Source organism: Xyrauchen texanus, chromosome 6, assembly GCF_025860055.1.
Source record: "Xyrauchen texanus isolate HMW12.3.18 chromosome 6, RBS_HiC_50CHRs, whole genome shotgun sequence".
Taxonomy (NCBI): domain Eukaryota; kingdom Metazoa; phylum Chordata; class Actinopteri; order Cypriniformes; family Catostomidae; genus Xyrauchen; species Xyrauchen texanus.
In genome coordinates this window covers 27,853,618-27,862,617 of record NC_068281.1, presented here as the reverse complement: position 1 = coordinate 27,862,617, position 9,000 = coordinate 27,853,618, and positions in this window count along the sequence as shown.

Below are 9,000 nucleotides of genomic sequence, written 5' to 3'. Positions count from 1 at the left end.
AGTATAGACTATGGATGTGCAGTGTATGAGTCTGGATCTAAATCAGAATTGAAGAAATTGGATAATTTACAATCTAGAGCAATTAGAATCTTTTGTGGAGCAATAAGATCAACCCCTGTAGATGCCATCAGGGTTGAAATGGTGGAGATGCCTTTAGACTTAAGAAGGGAAAAACTAGTTACTTACTATGATGTATTGGGATAACTTGCAAGGAAGTGACAACAATCATCGCACACACACAGTTTTAAAAGAGTGCTGGGGATACGAAAATAATGGAGGAAATAGCTTTGGGTGGAAGTATGAACAGTGAGTGGGTCAAGGATTGTTGTCTGGAGAGTGAAGTCATCTGCCCTAATATGCCATTACATGGTGTGCCAGTATGGAACTTTCCTGAAACTGTTGATGAAATGAGATTATAAGAGATGAGGTGAGATTAAAATGAGATTATAGATTATTAAGAAGGGTATAGTAGTAGTAATGAAATCAATGGTTTTATGAGAGAAGTTTTGTACTCTTTTATTCAGATGTTTACAGATGGATCTATCGATCCATTTATTCAAAACGTTGGTATAGGAGTATTATGAGTTATAAAACAAAAATAAGTCTAAGAATTAAGACTGGGACACACAGGATTAAATTCAACACTTGCAATAATGGGGAAGCATGAAAACGGTATAAGTGATGAATGTGATGTTTTCGAAACAGTAGAGCATGTATTGTTTAAATGTTACAAATATGATGATCAATGTAGTAGTATTTTTAATAATATATAAGATAGACCAGTAAATATCACGGAGCAAACCCTTAAGGAAAGGGTTTGAGATATTCTCAGACATATTGGGCTGATTTAACCTTTTTAAAGAATACAGGACAAGATCATATATTTAATTGTGGCAGGGCGGAGGGCGGGGCTGGGTCGTGATTCTACACACCCGGTCCATTATCAAGGCCTTACCATAATTTTAGGTCATCTCAAACAACCAGCAGGAAATGAAATACAATAAAAAAAATAAAGAATAGATAAAAATGTACTTTAAGGAATATTGTGGGTTCATTACAAGCTAAGCTTTTAGTATTTGTGCAACAGTATTTGTGGCGTAATGTTGATTACTACAAAAAAAATATTTTGACTCGTCCCTCCTTTTCATGAAAAAAAGAAGCACAAATCAAGGTTAAGGCAAAGGCACTTACAATGGAAGTGAACAGGGCCAATTTTTTGAGGTTTAAAGGTAAAACTTAATGCTTATAACTTAAAACACTTACATTTATTCCTCTGTTAAAACTCTTATTTAAGTTAAGCTGTAAAGTTGTCTAAATCATCGTAACTGACTTTTTAAAATACATTTTTATTTTTGCAGTAATCAACATTATGACACAAATGCTGTCGATTGAACTTAACTTGTACCGAACCTGGAATATTCCTTTAATAAACAAAAAGTAAATAAATAAAGAACTTTGAATAAAAGTACCTTGAAGATATTCTTTGCAGCCAAACACTACTTCTGTAAAAGATGGTTATAGCCAAATGAAAATTCTCTCATGATTTACGCACCCTCATGATATCCCATACTGTAAAATCGAATTAGTCAACCTTACTTAAAAAACATGTAAACCGATTGCCTTACAAAGTAAAATATATTTATTTGACAGTAAATGTATTATTTTGCTCAAGTAAAGTTAACTAGGAATAGTCCACTTTACTTGAGCCAAATAAGTATATTTACTTGATTTTTTTAAGGCAGTTGGTTTCCTCACTTTTTTTTAAAGTAAAGTCTTAATGTAATAAAACTTATCACATTTTACAGTGCAGGCATGTATGAATTTCTTTCTTCACCAGAACACATTTGAACAAAAATAGAAAACAACTCATCTCAGTTGGTCCTTAAAAAGTGAATGGAGATTTCTCTTTTGAATTTCAAAAATCACAGACAGTCAGCATAAAAACTTCATTGATATGAATCCAGAGTTTAAATTAATGTCTTCTAAAGTGACACAATCACATTTGGTGGGAAAAAATCATAATATATAAGTAATTTTTTAGGCTGTATATCATGCTTCCATTCTACAGCGTGTCGCGCATGTGACATAATCCCATTGGCATTTGAAACACGTGATAACTGACGCATGTGCTTCACAGCCAGAAGAGCGGTGCTGTTTACAATTGAGAAGGAGGAACGCGTTACAGTAGCTTGGTTGGATTTGGTTTAGATCTGTTATTATCTGTTTCTTAACTCACTATGGTGTGTTTGTGTGCTTATACTGGATGTCTCAACCGAGTGGAGAACGTGAGATTACGTCGGTATCATGGTAATGCGAATACGTCACACAAGAGGCCATGTGATCTCCACCCTCTCCTGAAGCTTACCGGAAGCGATGATTTATAATGAAAAAAGTACTTAAATATTGATCTTTTTCACAACAAAAGCAATCATGTCGCTTTAGAAGACATTTATTTAACAGATGGTTGATGTTTATGCCAGCTGTCTGTGATTTTTGGAGCTTCGAAAGAGAAATGCATCCACTTGCATTATAAGGACCTTATAGAGTTTATAAGGAGTTAAGACATTGTTCTATTTTCTTCAAATGTGTTCTGGTGAAGAAAGAAAGTCATACACACCTGGGATGTCATAAGGGTGAGTAAATAATGAGAGAATTTTCATTTTTGGGTGAACTATCCCTTTAAAGATACTTTTTTATGGGCAGACCATTAATTTTAAGCGGGGTAGTTTTAGGTTTCAAGTTTGTTGTATAATAGCCTTCACTGCATGAGGGACCGTCAAGCTACCTCTACACTAATGCATTTTCATTTGAAAATGCATCTTTCTCTCTACGTTTTAGCATTCCATTCAAAATAGATCTCTCCCTAGTGGAAAAATGTGAAAACCCATTATTTGCGTTGTAGTGTGGACTGGAAAAATGGAGACACTGAAAACGATGACGTATTTGTTGTCATGTGATGCTTTATGTGATTCATTGAGCCCAAAACAATCAAGATTGCGGCCCATGTTGTAGTGGAGTTGTTGTGCATGATACCCACTTTGATATAGTGATGTTAACAATAAATGTTACCTTGTACAACCTTAAAGGGTTAGTTCACCCAAAAATGAAAATTCTCTCATAATTTACTTACCATCATGACATCCCAGATGTATATGACTTTCTTTCATCTGCTGAACACAAGTGAAGATTTTTACAAGAATATTTCAGCTCTGTATGTCCATACAATGCAAGTGAATGGGTGCCAAAATTTTGATGCTCCAAAATCCACATAAAGGCAACATAAAAGTACTCCAGATGATTCTGGTGGTTAAACACATATCTTCGAAAGCGATTTGATACTTCAAACTTATATTATATTAATATTTAGTCCTTTAAGATGGAAAACATTTATGTGATCCAAAGTGCATTTGAATAAATGATGTGATCCAAAGTTCATTTGAACAGCGTTGAAACACTTTCTTATGATGTATTACATTCATACGAGCAGACAGAGAAGTAAGTTTGAAGTAATTTTGTTACCAAACATGATCATATTTTTTTATCAAGAAAATTCACGTTAGATCGTCATTTCTTTTTTCTAGTAATACCTTTGATATTAGGGCAAAAATCATAATCTTGATAATAATTTTCGTATTGTTTTCCTGTAAAAATATAAAATAATCACTAAAACAAGATCAATTTGATTAATCTTGTTTTAGAAACAACACTATATTAGATATGTATGTTTTTCAGAAAATGTATTTTTATATATGTATTTTGTCTGACTGTACAGGCAGAGTTTTTATAGTCAAAACAAGTGAAAAAATATACCGGTTCTGAAGAAGTAATCCAAAGTATTTAGAATACTGACCTTGAGTAGTCTAATGGAATACTTTACAAATTACATTTTACAGCATGTATTCTGTAATCTGCAGAATACATGCTGTAAAATGTAAATAGTAATTTATAAGAGAAAGGTTGAGGAATACTGAACAGGTGTGGGCATAAATTAAAAAAATGGATGAAGTGCAGGGGGTTGACTGAGGTTCTGGGTCACTAAATACCCAATAAATAAACTGAAGGGTTATAGTGCTTTTTTTTGGTTCTTCTAACAATTATTTACTGAATAATATTGGCTATTTGTGAAGGTCTCATGACTACCTTCAGTATTTGAGAAAAATAAATGGTTCTTTCTTTTCTGCCACCAGTGGAGGTCAGTGTAACCATTACTATTTACACAGTCATGTGAAAAGATTCAGCAATGAGCTGATTTATGATTAAGGTAGGTAAACAAATCTATGAAATGGAATAATAGTGGCGCATCATTTTAACTTAATGATAGTACAATAAAAAAAGCCTTCCACTGTCTAGATGAAGAGGAGGGAGATGAAGAGCAGGGACTGTTGTTGCAATTAGTCCCCTGTTGAGGTCACCCCCATGTGTTATTTACTGTGCTCTTATAAACACATCACAATTCATCGTAGACAAAGTTTTTTTGCTGTGAGGATAAGAGGTTTACAATAAGGAAAAATAATGCTTTCCCACAGCACGAGAGGTCTGATTGAGGGCCGGTGATTGATTGAGTTCTCAAACATGTTTTATTTTGATACATACTTTTGTTTAATTCAAAGCTCTTGTGACAGTTTCATCAGTGGAACAATGTTAGGTTTTGTTATTATTGCATTTGGAGATCAGCATACCAAGGGAAGTCTGGCCTTAAAAGGCAATGAAAAGTTTGAGAAATTACGTTTGGGAACTTACACCATGGACTAACGGCTGCAGTGAGAAAACAGTGGCTCATAATTTTCTAATCAACACTAGTGAGTAATTTGGAATAATGTTAGTTGGTGCAAAGTAAATTTCCTTAAGTGATCTTAAGGGACTTTAGACTGATGCAGAGCTTTAAAAAACGTTAAAACTTCTGAATTTAATGATTCTTTTTATTTTTGTGCATGTTTCTCTGAGCACACAATGTTCAATTTATTTGGTTGTTGTAAGACTACCATTTCTGAGAATATATAGAAAACATGTTGGGCAGAATGTTAAAGGCACTGGAGCCATCCAAAAAATGTGGAGCCAGCCTATTCCAGGTGGGAATAAGACCTGTGGACTGGGCCCTCGCTTAAATTCACAGGGCCTGTATGTGTGTACCCCTCCAACCACAATGTGGAGCATAAATAAGAGAAACTACTTTAGCAAACCAACTTTTGAAATTAGCTGTTCTGTCTGAGAAAAACATTAATGACCACCATAAGTAGGCTAAAGGGCAGACGAACCACACGGACATGGCAAAGACAACAAGCATAACATGTACTCAAAAACTCCAGATGGGCACATGAGACATCCCTTTGTCTGACAAATGTGAGGGACACAACGTTTTTTGGTACAAAACTGTGTCACTGAAGTCATAGTTCATCAAACTGGCAAACAATGTGCCACTCAGATGAACTGTGTTCTCTGTCCCTCTTAAGTCTTACAGGAAAGTGACCCATCACTCACATCCTTGTTTTTGCATTCTGCACTAACCCTCCAGTTCCCATTTGTCCACAGTTCCCAGACCAACTTTCTACCACCTCAAATGCCCCTCCATTATCCACTTAGAGCAAGCTGGTCATCAAATCCTGTCATCGTTTACACACCCTCATGTTGTTCGAAAACCATATGACTGACTTCTGTGGAACAGAAAAGGAGATGCTAGGGCCGGGCAATCAAATTAAATTGATATTTATAAAAAATTAAATAAATGTGTTTTTTTTTTTTGTGATAAAGATGATAAACTTTTTAGTAATGTTTGATGTTTTGCAAATGTTCTACATCTAGATGAATGGGTCAGGTACTTGTAGGTAAAAATACAACTAGCTAGCTGAAACTCTTTGATGAAATCTGCCTGTTATGAAGTATTACCAGGCTAGTGGCTACATTGTCCTGCTGTCATGGAAACCAATGAGGGTCAGTAGCTGCCCACTAGCAATCCAGCTAATATGATATCATTGTGTACCGAAAAAGACAGCTATTGACTGAACACAACAGCAATTCCGACATAAATTTCATTACTAACAAGTGTTTCTTCTTCTTGTGAATTTTATTGGCAGTTGGCAATCCAGCTTATGGTGCATTACCGCCACCTACTGAACTGGAGTGTGAGTGTCACAAGAAAGTCTTTCAATGGAGTGAAACATCAGCTGAAATTTCATGGAAAAGAGGTCACACGCCTTATGTAGGATTCAATCCTAAACTGAGAATACTTTAAAGGTAGCTTACCCTCTGGAATTCATTCTTGAGGTCTAACAAACATGTGGTATGCATTTCCTCCCCCATTCACGTTGTTAAATGTTTATCATGATAAATATCAATAAGGAACGATATGAAGAAAAAAAATGCCATATCGCCCAGCCCTAATAGTTGGCCTCAGTGTGGAAGTGAATGGCGACTGGAGGCCAGCATTCTACCGAACATCTCCTTTTGTGTTCCACGGAAGTCAGTCATGGGTTTGGAACAATATGAGGGTAATTGAATGATGACAGAATTTTCATTTTTGGGGGAACTCTCCCTTCAAGATTCGTTCCATGTAGTATACAACAAAGTTTTCTAGGCTACTAATATGATTGGAGGCTTCATCTCATGTGAGTTTAAACTATTAAAAAAACTATTTGTCTGTAAAGTTAATGAGGGAAAATGACTTAAAGAGAAGGCAAATAATGTTATGCTTCCTATGTGCAGTTTGTTTGTGAGTCTCTAGAGGTCATCTTTGCTTTGTTGTGGGTAGGAAAAGCTGTCTGATCTGTTAAAAAGCTAATATGTTTCTCTGGACTAGCATCTATCCTCTGTCTCTAAGGACTTTAGTAGTGTCTTCAGCTACACTAAAGGAAGAACTAAACTCTCAGCTAAGATACTTTCCAACATGCAGTAAGACTCTCAGAGATTTCCTAAAATTATGCAATTCTTGCTCTGGTCCTTTGGTACATCGTTATGTTGAGGACATGGTACATGTTTTCATGGTTATGTCCCAAGTCATTTTATCATGTACTTTCTCCCATAGAGATAAGAGGCCTGACATTAATTTGTATCCGATTGGTCTTGATTGCTAGTCTTAGCAGGCTGAGGATTCTTTTGTTTAGTAATGGTCCTTTTGGAATGTATTTGCATTTGCTCATCAACCCAGATTTTGGTCAGTCAGTTTGAGAATGCATGCATTTGTCAGAGAAAGAGAGCGACAGACTTGTTTCTTTTTGGAACACTCCATTGGTCTCACATCTTAGGGCCATACCTCAAAGGCAGACTATTTATTTAGAGTTCAGAATCTCTCAGCACTTTGATATACTCATGCTCTAATAATCAAATCTCGTCATCTGGCTTCATGCTTAGTTGGTCATATGCTATTCGCACCTGCTGCTCTTGGGCTGCTTCATTGTGATTCTTTATGGCACTTCAAACATTGTCTTTTGAACTGTTTGTGACACTGTAAACAATGGAGGGCTCATTAGCATGAAAACGAAGAGCCATCTCATGACAGTTTCCCCATGGAAACAAAGTGCTTGATATAATATTATATTTCATCTAGCATAGAATTCCATGAATTGGAAAATTGTGCTATATCCTTAAATAACTACATATATAATGTGCTCATTCATCTTCATTTCAGAGGAAACTAGTTAATCATGTTGAATGGTGCTGTTGTTTGTGGTCTCTTAATGGGATTTAGGAGCTCTGGGAATGTGTTACAGGAATTGGAGGTTTAAAGAGTTCACAGAAGTGACAGATCACAGGTGAGCTGTAGTGAATTCACAGATTGCACCTGCATCCTCAGATTTCAACAGATTGAAACTTTTTGGAGATAATCCACTTCTAGGTTCTTGGGTCACTTTTCTTTTTCTTTTTGGCAGCTGCGCAGAGCCTCACCCTGGAGAACTCATGCTTTTCACAGATGTTGAGAATAGTTTGAGAAAGTAAAATCATCTTGTTTCTTTGATTCATGAGTCTAGTGCTTGTGTCAGTCATCCTGTTGCCTAATCCAACACTGTTGCAGCTCAATTTCCACACACATTATTTGCTTATGCATATGTATTTGAAATAATGTAACTTCCTTCTGTTGTCACATAAATGCTGAGCTCTTGAGTGGGACCTTGAGAGCTGAAGAGTACAGTGGTCTGATTAATATAATGACTTGAATTTTCCTTAGAGTGGGATCACCAGCTTCCTTTGTCTGATCCTTAGCAACATAAAAAAACAGATTGATGTTTGAGATGCCAGTCATAAGTGGATAGGTCTAAACACACCTGTATGAGCTTTAGGATATTAAATGGATATTTGGCTAATTTGTTTTCTGTGCACTTCCAGACTGATTTTGCAGGTTCTTGAACAACTTTTTGTTGTCCTTCATGCGAGTTGGGATGAAATCCCAAAATCATGACTCAGATATGTAACTTTCTTATCTCATTTCATGTTGATAAAACCCTCTATTCTGACAAAACAATGTACATCCCTTTGATGTCTAATACTGTTTCGTAAACACGGTGGTGAAAAGAATGTATGTGTTAAGAAATTAATTGACTGATAACAATAAGTGTATTTTTAGACCAATTAGGCCGAGAGCCAAAATAGATGCTGGTAAATTCTCCCTGCCAAGTCTGGACCGTAGGTAGCAATCGGTTATGTGAATAGCTGCGTAAAACGTGCTCAGCTTTGAAACACACTTGTTGTCCTCTGTGTGGCAAACTAGAGATGGGGTCAAGCAGGAATTTTTACAAAATTGTTTTTGGATACCTGATGATGGATCAAATAATAGTTTAGCAAATATAACATAACCAGATAGTTTGGGTTCTTAATATGGCTTCCAGAGAAATTATCAATTTGCGTATAATGGCTCTGGTGTTATATAAGACTGGAGGTGGCACATCTTCTGTGTCCTGTTATCATTGACATTTTAGATCTTGATTAATTTAGCAAAAACCATCTAATACCCTAGTGAGTTTATGCTTTGTGTTAACAGAGTGAATATTACTCCACTGGAAACATCTGTAA